Consider the following 15,239-nt stretch of genomic DNA (forward strand, 5'->3'; position numbering starts at 1 on the left):
GTGCTTGCCTGGATTATACATCCAAGCTTCTTATGTGGGGCATGAATCCATGGTTTCCTGATTCAGTCTGGAGTGTTAACAACCAAGATAAAGGTGTATAAGATTATGACAGACATAGATAGGGTGGGCAGTCATCATCTTTCTCCCAGGGTTTCAAAGGCTATCAGAGGATATCCATTTAAGGAAAGTGGAAGAAAGTTTATGGAGATGACAGAGGTAAGATGTACTGAAAAGGGAATCTCTCTCTGAAAACCAATAAGAACCTTTCTGAGTAGCAAACATTTACCTGTTAAGCACCAAAGCCTGGTGAACTTTATTCATGTTAACTTCTGTGCACAGTACAAGAATTGCCTGCAACCAGTGAGATTGGACCGTGAACCAAAGAACTTACACACACACACATTGCACACATGTGCGCTTAGAATTAGAGGGGGGTTAAGTAGGTTAAGTGAGCCAATAGAGATAAGTTAAAGTTTGATTCTACTTTCATGTTCAAAGATAATTAAAAGTAACTTGTTTAAGTAACTTTGTTGTGGAGCATATTTATTGCTGCTGGGTTTTGGGGTCCTCTGGACTCGTAACACTATGTTCTATGAGATAATGTTGACATCACAGGGCAGGTAGAACCTTTTAATCTGAGGGCTGTGAAGTTGTGGAACATGCTGCCAAAGTGAGTGAATAGAGCAGAGACACAGGAAGTATTTATTCCGCAGTGGCTGCAGATTGTGCTCTCCTTCCGACATCTAGTTCACCTCACTTCAGTGGAAATATGTTTCAGACGTGGATGGCACTGTATTGCCAGTAGTTGCTCCTGTTTGGTTGGCAACATATTATTGGAAATGAAGCAAAAACTAATGACCCCCAAAGCAGCAAGCCAATTCCATAGAACTTCTGATCCTTGTCAGAAGGCAATTGGAATATAGGAATTAGATTGAGCATAAAATAAGAACCATCTGGGAATGTTTCTGTGATATAATATACAATGTTCAAATGATGGAATATGTTGGTAACATTATTTTTCCCAGGGCAGAGAAATCTAAAACTGGTGGGTATAGGTTGAAGAAGGGAGGGCAAAATTTAAAAGGGACTTGAGGGGTAACTTTTTCCACACAGAGGATGAGGGATATATGGAAGGAGGTTCCAGAGGAAGCTGTGGAGACAACAACACTTACAACATTTAAAAGACATTTGGATGGGTACATAGATAGGGAATGTGTAGAAGAATATGCCCATAATGTGCGTAGCTCAGGCTGACAACCTGGGACCAGCCTGTTTCCAATCGTGCACCATCAATTTGCATGGAATAGTTCATACTGTATAAAAGTTGACCACCTACGTTTGGCTCAGACATCTGGTATTTTCCATATATCATGTGCAGAAGTTGACCCCCCCCACCCCACCCCACCCCATATTTTGGCCCCAGCCACCTGCCCACCGGAGCTCCTGATGCCACCGTCACTCGCCTAAGGCCCAACCATGCTCCTGTCACCCTGACCGCGGGCTCTTGCTAGGCCCAGCCGCCTGCCCATCCCAGCTCCTGATCCCCTGACTGTGGATCTTTGCCTTGGCTGCCCACCCATCTGACACCCCAAAGGTGGACTTACCACTCATTCCCGCCCATCCAAGCTCCCGACCCCTCGGATGACGCAAATATTTACTGCTGTCAAAGGTAGTATGCATTTAATGGTCGACCTCTCTAAATTTTACCCTGAAAATTGGTCCTCAAAACTCAACTATTACATGAGTATTTATGGCATGTGTGACTCTACGTAAATTATGCTTAATTTCTTTTTGCTACTGTGCCCACCACAGAGTTTTTGAGATTATTCCAGCTGCCCTCACATTCACCTTACCCTCCATTTGTTATTAACTGTTAATGGTTCTCTGGATTTTGCTGATGTCATACACCAGAAGTTTGCCAGCAGAGGGTAGTCACTCGCATTCCTCCTTCCCCCAGGATGTTTGTGTAAGTCAAGAGATAAGCACATACTGTGCTGGAAGTAACAGAAGCAGCATGTTTTGATTACAGAGCTGGGGAAAGCCCAGGAATTTCTGAAGCAACATGGCAGGATGTCACATGCCTGATGAGACACATGTGGCTAATGATCCAAATCTCCGATTAACTGTACAGCTGCAGATGGCATGTCTGCAGCAATTTATTTATTAAATTTGCAATAAGCTGTGTCAGCAAAGGGATGAAGAGCCATGGCATAGTGTCAAGGGAAATCACTGAAAATCTGAAAATCGGAACACACGAAGGAGGTAGAGGCTGGAAAAGGAAAAGAGGTTTGTTGGAACACTTTAAGGAACAGAGAGGGAAAGGGCAAGATTAGAGTTTAAAGTTAATCCATAACATGGAGTAGAGCAGTGGATCTCAACCTTTTTCTTTCCACTGCTTTAAGTAATCCCTGTGCCATCCAGCGGTGCTCTGTGATAAGTAAGGGATTGCTTAAGGTAGAGTGTGAATGGGAAGGGAAGGCTGAGAATCGGTGCTCTTGACCCAATTGTTTCTGAAATATTTTGCTTGAGAAAAATTGTCATTGTCCCATTTCCTTTGGAGTTACGAAACCGGGCACATAACGAGTCAATGAGGTACAATTAAAACAGCGGTTTTCAAACTTTTACTTAAAGTGGCATGTGAGTGGAAAGAAAAAAGGTTGAGAACCACTGGAGTACATCCTCCGGCAAGATTGGTATCAGAAACCTGTTGGTGTGCTGTGTTAAAGTTAGCAACTCCTTCTCTTTTCCCCAATTCAGGAGATGCTTTCCTACAACAGGATGTTGAATATGGAAATACACTCCTGGCTTTTGAAGTTTAACCTTTAGTTCGATATGGAGGCCCATATGCAAAGGATATTCACTGAACAACAACAATGGTAACAGCACAGAGACAGAGAGGCTACTTAGCCGAACAAACTCTGCAGGAGAAACTCGTTGGGTCATACAGCATCCGTGGGAGAAAAAGAATGCTCGGTATTTTGAGCTGAAACTCTTTTATTGAGATTTGGGGAAATGTTGAGCAAAAGTCAGTACAAGTGCTTATCCTTTTATCCATAATTCCGAAAACCGAAAACCCGAACATTTTTCACGTTTGGCACAAAACATGACTCGACGTGACCCACACTCAACTCACACTTGAATACCTCATGTTGGTAATTAGTGTATCCATAGGGAATCCTTACTTTGAAGGTGCCAGTGGAAGAAACAGAGTCCACCGCCACCAGTTCTCCATATACGGATCCCCGATTTGTTGTGGACGGCCTGAGGCCACCACCCCCTGCATACAGCACTGCCACAACCCACCCCCAGCACTGCCACAACAACCCCGATGTTCAGCACCGCTGCAACCGCCCCCAACATCCAGCACTGCCGCAACTCCCTCTAAAGCTAGCGCCGCTGCAACCTCCCCCAATTCAGCACTGAGTGTCTTTGTTTTGAGTGAATCTGTACTGCCGCCATTTTAATTCTATAATCTGAATACTGAAAAATGACCGGTCCCTAGGATTTCGGATAAAGCCCTCCAAAATATGAAGGATAGTGTGGGAGGGGTGAGACAGGGTCTCCATGTGGCATCAGTAGAGTAGAAACATGACGGACAGAGGCAATAGATTGGCAGATGCTGAACAAAGGGAGAGGGAGTAAAACAAAGGGGTGAGGAGGAGGAGGAGAGGACTCATACAGGGTGATTAGAGGATAAAGGCTGCCAGGGCTGGAATCTGATCAGAAGGTGAGAATCGGGTATAAAGAGAGGCCAGATGGAACTTTGTTCTTTGCGAAGTTTTGCAGCAAGTTTGATAACCCTGCGCTTTCACTGTATCCAAATTTTTTTATTCCCGTTTGTGTACTAATCTGTTTCCCTTTTGAAAGCGCTGATTTATTCTGCCTCTATCAGGCAAACTGTTCCACATACTAACCATTTAAGACCCCTCTATTTTGAATCACCTCCTTCAACTCAACTCTCAACCTTCTTGGCTGTGGAGATGCCTATCCAAGTTTTGCTAACCTGTCTGGATCTGCCACACTAAACCTTTTCTCCATTTCCTTGGTGATCCAAGCAGGAGGTGAAACCTCCTTTGTTGGTTAACCAGCCTTTTGTGAAGGTTCATCATAATCTTCTTGCATTAGTATATTGCACTTCTATTTTTGAAGATCATATCCCATATATTTAACCTTTTATGCCTCCTTCAAATGCTTTGTAATCCTTCAGAATTGTACCAATCTCACTTCAGAAACTTGAATCAGTTTTGTTCCCCCCTTGGTCCAGTCCCTCCCCACTTACATCTGCAATACCTCACATGCCCTCCATCACTTCAACAACTTCCAAATCTCTGGACTTTGACAGCCTAATCTTAACCATGGATATCCATTCTCTATACATCTCCATGCTCCACATTGAAGGCCTCAAAGTCTTCTGTTTCTTTCTTCCTCTGCTGGCAGAACTTCTTCTCACCCTCAGTAACCTCCTTTGACTCATCTTTCTTACTCCAAATCAAAGGGGTAGCCATGGGTACCTGCTAGTGCCTCTGCTTTGTGTTTGGCCATGTGGAGCAATCCGTGTTATAAGCCCACACAGGCAAAGCTCCTCAACTCTTTCTCAGCTACATTGACAACTATATTGGTGCTGACTAATGCACCCAAGAAGAACTTGTTAATTTTATTCACTTTGCTGCTAACTTCCACCCCGAACTCAAATTCACTTGGTCTATCTCTAGCAATACGTTCATTTTCTCGATTGCTCTGTCTCGACCTTGGGAAACAAACTCTAACCTGACATTTTCAACAAACCCACAAACTCCCACAGTTACGTTGACTACACCTCTTCAGACCTTGGCCCCATGTAAAGATTCTATTCCTATCTCTCAATTCCCGCTTCTTCATCGCACCTATTCCCAGTATGAAGTCTTCCATATGAGATCATTTGAAATTTCCTCCTTCTTTAAAATGTCCTCCCCTCTACTGCCATGAATATCCTCCCTTTCCCACATCTCTGTTTTGGCTCTCCCAGATACAAGAAGGACAGGATTTCCCTTGTCCTTATTGAGCACTGACCTCCGCTTCCAACACATAATCCTCCATGATTTTCGCCATCTATAACGTGATCCCACCAGCAGACACATATTCCCTCTTCACCTTCTACAGGTACTGCTACCTCTGTGACTCCTTCATCCACTCATCCCTACCTACCAATTAATCCTTTGGTACCTACCCTGTGACTGCAGGAGATGTTCCACATGATAACACCTCCTCCTTCACCACCATTCAGAGCCTCAAACAGTTCATCACAAGTGAAGTGACACAACTTCTGAATCTACAGGGATCATCCACAGCATCCAGTGCTCCCATTGTGGCCTCCTCTACATCAGAGAGATAAGACATTTTGTTGAGCTCCTTCGATCTATCCACTGTAAAAGTGTGGATCTTCCAGTGGCAACCCATTTCAGTTCCCCACCCAGTTCCCAAGCTAACATGTCTGTCCATGGTCTCATGCACTGCCAGACTGAGACCACTGCATATTCCTTCTGGTCACCCTGCAACCAGATGGCATTAACGTCGACTTCACCATTTTCCGTTAGCCACCCCCTCCCCCCCACTCATCTTTTTCTTTTCCTATCCCTCTGTCTCCTAGTTCTGCATCCACAGAGCTACCCCCTCCTACGATCAGTTTTCAGCTCTTCTAACCTGCCATCTGTGGCCTCTTGGCTGTTGGCCTGTGCTCCTCCCCCGATCTCTTCTTCCCTCCTCCTCCCACCTTTTTATTCAGATGCTTGCCTGCTTTTTGTCATACCTTGACTAAGGGCATAGGCCTGAATAGTCAGTTACCTGTTGAGCTGCTCCAGTACTTTTGTGTATTAACTATATACAGTGTCTGCAAACTTTTTGTTTCATTCCTTTCAGAAACTACCTGATCAGCATTCCCTGCAGGTGTCAAGTTTCTTGAAATTCATAATTGCCACTTATGAACCACCATCTGTGGCAGACTTTCGTTTCTTTGATTAACCAAGTTAGTTGACTCATTAATGAATCTTTGAAGATTATTCATGTGGGACACCGCAAATTGGCCTGTAGAGGGTAGCAACACCCAAACACCGAATGCCCTCAAGATGCTTAAAAACTTACTGAAATTAGAGACTGAAGTTTCTGGTATCAGATAAATTCCCCCCTGTACAAATACCTCGAGGCCTGGCATAACCAACATGAACAGAGAGCACATCCTGACCACAGCATCCGTGAATGACATACAATTAATAGGGTATAATATGGGTGAGTTGCCAGTGTCGTTTCTGCCTCACTTTTTAAAAATATGGCCCATTTGCCTTGTCAGCAGTAAGGCTTGCAGTTATACTAAATTTTCCACAATCTCAGGAAGTCCCCAAGCACTTTACAGTCCGTACATTTGCACTGCAGGAAACTCAACAAACCTGATTGTGCGGAGCAGCTTCCCAGAAAGAGTAATCTGTGAATTGTGAAGCATGGGTGATCGGTGGGATCCTAAGCTGTACAAAGTCCTTTGCAAGGTCTGCTGGCCGATACACGTGGGACACAGGTGCTCACACAAGCTGATTCAAAGTGCACCATGAAAAGAATCCTGTCCAGATGCATCAAAGGACGGGAAATGTTCTGCCCAAGATCACAAGAAATTGCAGAGAGTTGTGAATGCAGCACAGAGCCAACTGAGCTTCTATCAGCTCTGTCAACACGTGCACCAGCAGTGAACAGGTTAATCAACCAATCAACTAATCCCACACTGGCCACACTCGCCTCTCCCTGCTCCCATTGGGCAGAAGCTACTTGAACTCGAAAACACACATCTACAGATTCAGCATTCGCAGTCTGGAAGATCGCTTCGTTGAGCACTTTTATTCTCTCCCTATCCGTGACAAGGATCTCTCAGAGGCCAACCATTTCCATTCTGTGCCCCACTCTGGTGCTGATGTCGGTCCATAGCAGTGGTCCTCAACCTTTTTCTTTCCACTCACATACCGCTTTAAGTAATCCCTTTGCCATCGGTGCTCTGTGATTAGTAAGGGATTGCTTAAGGTGGTATGTGTGTGGGAAGGGAAGGTTGAGAATCACTGCTTTAGACCCAATTGTTACTGAAATATTTTGCTTGAGAAAAATTGTCATTGGCCCATTTCCTTTGGAGTTCTGAAACCGTGCACATAACGAGTCAATTAGGTGCGATTAAAACAGTGGTTTACAAATTTTTTCTTTCCACCCACATACCACCTTAAGCAATCCCTTACTATGGCACAGGGAATACTTCAAGTGGTATGTGAATGGAAAGATAAAGGTTGAGAACGACTGGTCTATAGCCTCATGCACTGTCAACCATGACTACCCATAAATTGGAGGAGCAACACCTTATTTTCCATCTGGGCAACTCACAAATCGGATGGCATTAACATCAACTCTCTGGTTTCTGCTAGCTTACTCCCCATTCTTCTTCCTTCTTTCCTCCAGTTTTCCATCCGATCCTGCTCCATTCACAGAGTCATCCCCCTCCCCCGTTTACTGGTGTGACCCTCCCTCCCTTCTCCACCTATTACTTTCTGCCTGTGGGACTGTGCTCCTTCATCTGCCCCTCCCCTCCCTACTGCCACCAATATTTTCTTTAGGCGACTGCCCACATTTTAGTCATGCCTTGATGGAGGGCTCAAGCCCGAAATGTTGGTCATGTATCTTTATCTTTGCCATATAGAGCACATTGTTTGACCTGCTGAGTTTCTCCAGATTTAAAGACAGTTTCTTTCTCATTTGATGTACTATCAATAACTCTAAAGACTGGAGTTACAGAACAAGAGCCTTTTATTACAATAAACTTGAAGGTCATCCTGTGCTGTGACCTAGGCTTTCTGGAGAGGGGTATGGTGTAGGAGCCTTTATACAGGGCCAAGAGGGAGGAGCCACGGGTACAGCCTTGGAGCAGGGCGGAGCCAGATAAATGAGTGTACAGCAGTTCACCACATTCACCCCTTGCTTTATTTTATTTTGTCCAGTGGGGTGACGTGGGGCATAAAACCCTACAGGTTAAGTCTGTCCGGTGGCCTGGACTTCTGTTGTGACTGGCAGCGAGTCTGTTGCTGTGGTGTACCTGGGGTTGTTGGAGAGTCCTGGACCTCCAGCACTGTGTTGACCTGCTGGGGACATGGCGACTTGACTGGAGTGACTGGGGCGGGGTGCAATAGTATGTAGTGTGTGTCCATGAAGGGGGTGGGGTGCTGTTTGTTGGGTATGCTCTTTGGGTGCACCCACGTGGGCGAGGTCCAAGATGGAGACAGTTTCCTTGTGCCCATCTGGGAAGGGCACGTATGCATATTGGAGGTTAGCATGGAGGAGCTGGACCCTTTTGACCAGTGGCTCATTTTATGACCCCTCTCGTGCTTCCGTAGCAGGATCAGCCATTGGGACGACAACCAGGATGGTAGGGTGGTCCCCTACGTGGACTTCCTGTGGAAGGAGAAAATTCTTTCATGAGGGGTAGCATTGGTTATAGTATATAACAGCGACCTGGTACCGTGTAGTGCCTAGGGAAGGACCTCCTGCCAGTGAGAGACTGGGAACCCCCTGGACTTAAAGGCAAGGATGATGGCCTTCCACACAGTGGCGTTCTCCCTCTCCACCTGGCTGTTCCCTCGAGGTTTATAACTAGTGGTCCTGCTGGTGGTGATACCTCTGACCAGCAGGTATTGGTGCAGCTCCTCGCTCATGAACGAGGACCCCTGGTCACTGTGGACATATGATGGGTACCTGAACAGGGTGAACAAGTTGCAGAGTGCCCTGATGACTGTGATAGTGGTCATGTCTGGGCAGGGGATGGCAAAGGGGAAACATTAATAGTCATCGATGACCATGAAGAAATACACATTGCGGTTAGGGGCCCTTTGAAGTCCATACTCAGGTGTTTGAAAGACCATGAAGCTTTCACCAGGTGTACCCTATCTGGATGGTAGAAATGCAGTTTGCACTCCGCGCAGACCCAGCAGTCACTATTCATGTCTCTAATATCCCTGATGGAGTAAGGGCAGATTACGAGATATGATGAAGTAGAAAAATCTCATGACACCAGGGTGGCAGAGGTCATTGTGGAGGGTTTTGAGCCAGTTGATCTGTGCACTGGCACATGTCCCTCAGGACAGGGCATCTGGGGACTCATTGAGCTTCCACGACCGTTATAGGATATTGTTGTTATGGGTGGAAAGTTTGATTATCCACCTCAAAATTTTATCATTCTTTATCTATTTGTTGTTTAACATAAATGCCATGGCCTGTTGGTCCGTGAGCAGGGTAAAATGTCTGCTGGTCAGGTAATACCTTCAGTGCCGCACCGCCTCAACTATTGCCTGAGTCTCCTTTTCAATGGAGGAGTGTCAGACTTCAGGACCTTGGAGGGTACAGGAGAAGAAGGCCACCAGCCGACGTGCCTGATTAAGGATGGCGGTCAGTGTGAAATCAGACGCGTCACTCTCCAGCTGAAAAGGCAGATTCATCTACCACATACGTTGTGGCTTTAGCAATATCTTCTTTTATGCAACAGAAGGCTGCCCGGGCCTCTATTGATGGGGGAAGGGTGTGAACTTGATAAGGGGGTGGGCTTTGTCCGCATAATTAGGGACCTATTGGGCGTAGTAGGAAAAGAACCCCAGGCACCTTTTCAGGCCCTTGAGGCTTTGGGTGAATGGTAGCTCTAGCGGGGTGCATGCGGTTGGGTTTTGCGCCAGTGACTCCATTCTCCACAACACAGCCAAGGATCACCAGGTAGGTAGTGCAGAAAACACATTTATCCCTGTTGTAGGTAAGGTTTAGGCATTTGGCAGTTGTGAGGAATTTCTGGAGGTTGACGTCATGATCTTGCAGGTCATGGCCACAGATTATCCACACATTATCCAAGTAGAGGAAGGTCATTTTGGTCCACCATTCAGTCCATTTCCCGCTGGAAGACTGAGACACTGTTGATAATACTGAAGGGGACCTTGAAGAAATGGTAGATGCGACCATCTGCCTTGAGGTGATGTACTGGTGATCCTCTGGGCAGAAGGGGAGCTGGTGGGAGGTGGATTTCAGGTCGCTCGTGGAGATCACACCATATTGAGCATCTCCACAAAACGAGGGAGGGGATATGCATCCAGCTGTGTATAGTGGTTAATGGTCTGGCCACAATCAATCACCATCCTTTACCACCACTTCTTGAATTCTCCATGGGCTGGTACTGGCTTCGATGATCCCCTCATTCAAGAGTTGCCACATTTCTGCTTTAATGAATGCCCTGTCCCCTTCACTGCATTGCCTACTTTTGGTAGTGACTGGTTTGCAGTTGGGGTTGAAGTTTGCAAACAGTGGTTTTGGGATCGATATGAAGAATAGAGACCGCATGTCGGTTGGGCCGGTGGGGGGAGGGGTAGAGGGTGGTGGCGTTGGGGGACCAGGGTGACCAATTGATGAACTGCGGGTTGCTGTCCGTGAGGGGGTGGGGGAAAGGGCTGTCGTATTGCATCGTAGCACTCAAGGCGGCATTGAAAGTCCAACCCCAGCAGCACTGGCACGCAGAGCTGTGGCATGATGAAGAGTTTAAAGGCCCGGTAAGTTGTGCCCCACATGTTCAGCATTACAGTGGTGTAGCTGTGGATCTCGGTTGAGTGGGACTTTGAGGCCAAGGTGACTTTATAGCTTACTGGCCTTGCTTTCAGGGAGTAACACTACATTGTATTGGGGTGGATAAAACTCTTAGTGTTCCCACTGTCAAAAAGGCATCTTGTCACCTGATTGTTGATTGAGATGTCCATCATAGACCGGGAGAGTTGATGTGGGCTAATTTGATCCAGTACCACAGAGGCCAGTGTCGGTTCATGGTCTCGTCTGTGCTGACTCATAGTCTGGGAGCATAATGGTAGCACCCATGCGGTGGCATGATTATCTCCGGAAGTTGGCAGTGTCCAAGATGGCAGCCCCCATGTCTCCAGAGGATGATGGCAGCCAAGGTGGCAGCCCCTATTCTGTGCATGCGGTGGTGCTGGGACTGGAGGGTGGCTGTGATCGACATTTTTTAGTGTGTGTAGTGTCCCTTCTTTCTGCACTGAGCACGTTGCATTTTTCGCCAGGCAGTGTTTTTGGGGGTGCTTTGGATGGTTGTGAAAAGTAGCACATCAGGTGCTCCTGGGAGACTGCAGCTGTGGTGGGCTCACTCATTAGACATGATAGTGGACTGCTGGCCTGTAAACCCATGTCCCAAGATGGTGGTCCCCATGTAGACCCCGCGTCATTTGCCGAGTACGCAAATGTTATGAAGGCCAATCTCCAGCAATTTTAAGAGGTTGATTAGCCCTTTTAGGTCCAATTTACTTTGCTTGAGTGACCCCTGGCGCAAGTAATCCGACCTGACGCCTGCAACATTGGTGTCCTGGATCATGTCTTCCGTGTTTTGGATGGCACTGGAGTCCAGGAGAAGACTATTAAACCACAGACTGCACAGGAACAATTGCTCGTGCATAGAAATATGCACATGCACACAACTGATCGATCGGTGTCTACATGGGGACTTCCAGAGCCGATTGAGTCTGGGTCTGCTAGCATTGCTAGTCAGACCCGTTTGCAGCAGTGGCTTTATTCAGAGCCTGGACCAGCTTTATCTTCAGAGGAAGAGGATACTGAAAAGGAAGTAAGAATTTATGAAGAATTGGAGGGATAGGGAGAGAGAGTGGAAGAAGAAGCCCAACTTATTCAAGATATGAAGGATATAAAGTTTGAACACCTTGAAGTTAAGTTTCAGAGTGAGGAACTTAAAGCTTTGAAAACTTTAATTGTTAGTCAATTTAGTTAAACATATGGATTCACAGTTTGGGTCTTCTAAAAATAAATCTAAAATGCAATTTCAATATTTAAAAGGTGAAGTGAAATTTATTAAGCAAGAAATGGCAAAATATGCTGAAATTGTGGAGAAAGTTGAAACTAAAGTCCAAAAAATTGAAGATTATCGTGATGAAGTAGAACAATGTATGGATACAGTTAATAAAATGGAAGATTCTTTTATGGCTTGGGAGGTACAAACAAAATAACTTTGATGTACTGGAGAATCATATTTGCAGAAGTAATGTTAAGAATGTTGAGCTACCTGAAGATTTGAAGGCTCGAATTCAGTAGAATTTTTTCAAAAATGGATTCCAGAAATTATGGGTCCTGAAAATTTTCGTAATGGATTAGAATTGGATAGAGCACATAGAGCACCATTTTCGATTTTGATAAGGTGTCTACATTATCAAGATAAAGAAATTATATTAAGATTGGCTGTTCAAAATGCTCAAAAATAACAAGGTCCCTTAATAGTGGGAAATAAGTGTTTTTCTATGTGGATTTAAGTATGTCAATTGTTAAAAGAAGAAAGGAATTTAATCCTGTGAAATCAGTTCTTTGGAAGAAAGGATACAAGTTTTCTTTTCGTTATCCAGCCATACTTAAAGTGTTTTCTAGAGAAAATCAATCACGGTTCTTCAATGATGAAGAAGAGGCTTTGAAATTTACTAGTTCTTTGCCAAATCTGAAACAAGATCAAGCTTCAAGTTTCAGTCAACCTGCTCAATAGCTTTCGTTTCACCAAGATCAGAAGGCTCAGAAAACATCAAGAACTGCTGGAGATTGATGATGAGCAAGTGAATAAAGATCTCAAAGACGCTGCTTACACCTGAATGAATTATAATTGATGTGTATTTTGTCTGGGGGGGGGGAACTTTTTTGTCTTCTCCTTCTGCAGCCGCGTGCCACTTTGTGGCAAAGGGCATTTCCCGCACAATAGAGGAAATTAGTAATGGTTTTTCTTTTAACCAGTACCTTTTATTTTGTTGGGGGGTTTTCTTTTTACCGTTTCTTTTTTTAAAGAAAAAATATTAAAATTATATACATATATTAAAAATATATACATCTTTGGCTTGGCTTCGCGGACGAAGATTTATGGAGGGGGTAAAAGTCCACGTCAGCTGCAGGCTCGTTTGTGGCTGACAAGTCCGATGCGGGACAGGCAGACACGGTTGCAGCGGCTGCAGGGGAAAATTGGTTGGTTGGGGTTGGGTGTTGGGTTTTTCCTCCTTTGCCTTTTGTCAGTGAGGTGGGCTCTGCGGTCTTCTTCAAAGGAGGTTGCTGCCCGCCAAACTGTGAGGCGCCAAGATGCACGGTTTGAGGCGATATCAGCCCACTGGCGGTGGTCAATGTGGCAGGCACCAAGAGATTTCTTTAGGCAGTCCTTGTACCTCTTCTTTGGTGCACCTCTGTCACGGTGGCCAGTGGAGAGCTCGCCATATAACACGATCTTGGGAAGGCGATGGTCCTCCATTCTGGAGACGTGACCCACCCAGCGCAGCTGGATCTTCAGCAGCGTGGACTCGATGCTGTCGACCTCTGCCATCTCGAGTACTTCGACGTTAGGGATGAAAGCGCTCCAATGGATGTTGAGGATGGAGCGGAGACAACGCTGGTGGAAGCGTTCTAGGAGCCGTAGGTGATGCCGGTAGAAGACCCATGATTCGGAGCCGAACAGGAGTGTGGGTATGACAACGGCTCTGTATACGCTTATCTTTGTGAGGTTTTTCAGTTGGTTGTTTTTCCAGACTCTTTTGTGTAGTCTTCCAAAGGCGCTATTTGCCTTGGCCAGTCTGTTGTCTATCTCGTTGTCGATTCTTGCATCTGATGAAATGGTGCAGCCGAGATAGGTAAACTGGTTGACCGTTTTGAGTTTTGAGAAGAAGATTGAAAAGAGGGTTGGTGCGAGAACGCAGCCTTGCTTCACGCCATTGTTAATGGAGAAGGGTTCAGAGAGCTCATTGCTGTATCTGACCCGACCTTGTTGGTTTTCGTGCAGTTGGATAATCATGTTGGATAAAAATATATACATAGTAACATTTTAAATATACAATATATTAATCTTTTTCTTACAAACATAAAACAAACACAAAACCCCTTCCATACATTCAGATCTGTTCACTGTCAGAGCATTATATAGAGTACAGTTGGGGAAACTATGTTTTGTATATATAATAGTTATTTTTATATTATTGTTTGTTCATTTTTATTACTGTATCTGAGCCCCTTTGTGGTCCAGGTGTGGCTGCCAGACCTTTACAAAAGTGTCGTATTTGTGATATATGTGATTTTTTTTCCCCATAGGTAGACAGCTGTTCATTTCTGCAGTCCATCGTGCTATGAGTAGTGGGAGTTAGACTTCCAAGTGATCGCGATACATTTTTTTGCTACTGCCAGTGCTATTTTTGTAAATAAGATTTGTTATTCATTCAATTTGGAGCTAATTTCCATAGAACTACCTAATAGATATAGCTCTGGGTTGCCCATGAAGGCCACTCCTGTTATTCTGGTTAAGTTTTCTGCAATTTCTTGACTAAATGGCCTCACTTTCACGTATGACTATGTAGCATGTAGAAAAGTTCCTGTCTCAGTCCCACATCTGAAACAAATTCTGAAACTTTGGCTTTTGATCTGTATGAGGTAAGATATAATTGGTGTAAAAATTATACTGAATTAATCCATATCTTGCATTATAATTGATGCCAAACTGACCTCACACCAATCTGAACAGCTTCTCTCTGAAATCACCTCACCTAAGTCCAACTCCCATTTCTGTGGTAACCTGGAAGAAGAAGTAGTTATCTTTTGAAAAACCCAAAAGGGGCAAGTTTCTACTGATTAAAGGAGATCAGTTTGTGTGTGTGTCCAACAAACAATGAATCTCTCTCTCTGAAACTAAAAAAGACCTTCCTTTGTGGTAACAATTTAAGGTAAAGCACCAGAGCCTGGTGAAGTTCATAAATATTATACTCTATGCACAGTATGAAAATTGCCTGATACAAGTGAACTAGAAGTAAAAAGTGAAACAAAGAACTTTTCTGAACAGATACACATCACATACATGGGCTTAGAATTAGAAGGGGGTTAATATTAATAAGTTAAAGATTGATTTTATTGTTATGCTTGAAGAAAATTAAAAGCAACTTTTGTTTAAGTAGCCATTGTCTTGGTGAATTTCTGTTGCTGCTGGGTTTTGGAGTCCTCTGGACTTGAAACAGTACATTTTTGTTATAAATTTCGATTAATTCCCATCCAGATCGTTTGTTCAGTTTCACTAATCTCAGGTGGGGTCAAAGTTGGTCCCTTAAGAATGATCTAAGAGGGATAAAACAGAAGAAGGTCCATTGGCCACACCCTATTTGTGTTTTAATTGTTCAAAGGACATAGGAATTCTG

This window comes from Narcine bancroftii, chromosome 3, assembly GCF_036971445.1.
Source record: "Narcine bancroftii isolate sNarBan1 chromosome 3, sNarBan1.hap1, whole genome shotgun sequence".
In the NCBI taxonomy this organism is placed as follows: Eukaryota; Metazoa; Chordata; class Chondrichthyes; order Torpediniformes; family Narcinidae; genus Narcine; species Narcine bancroftii.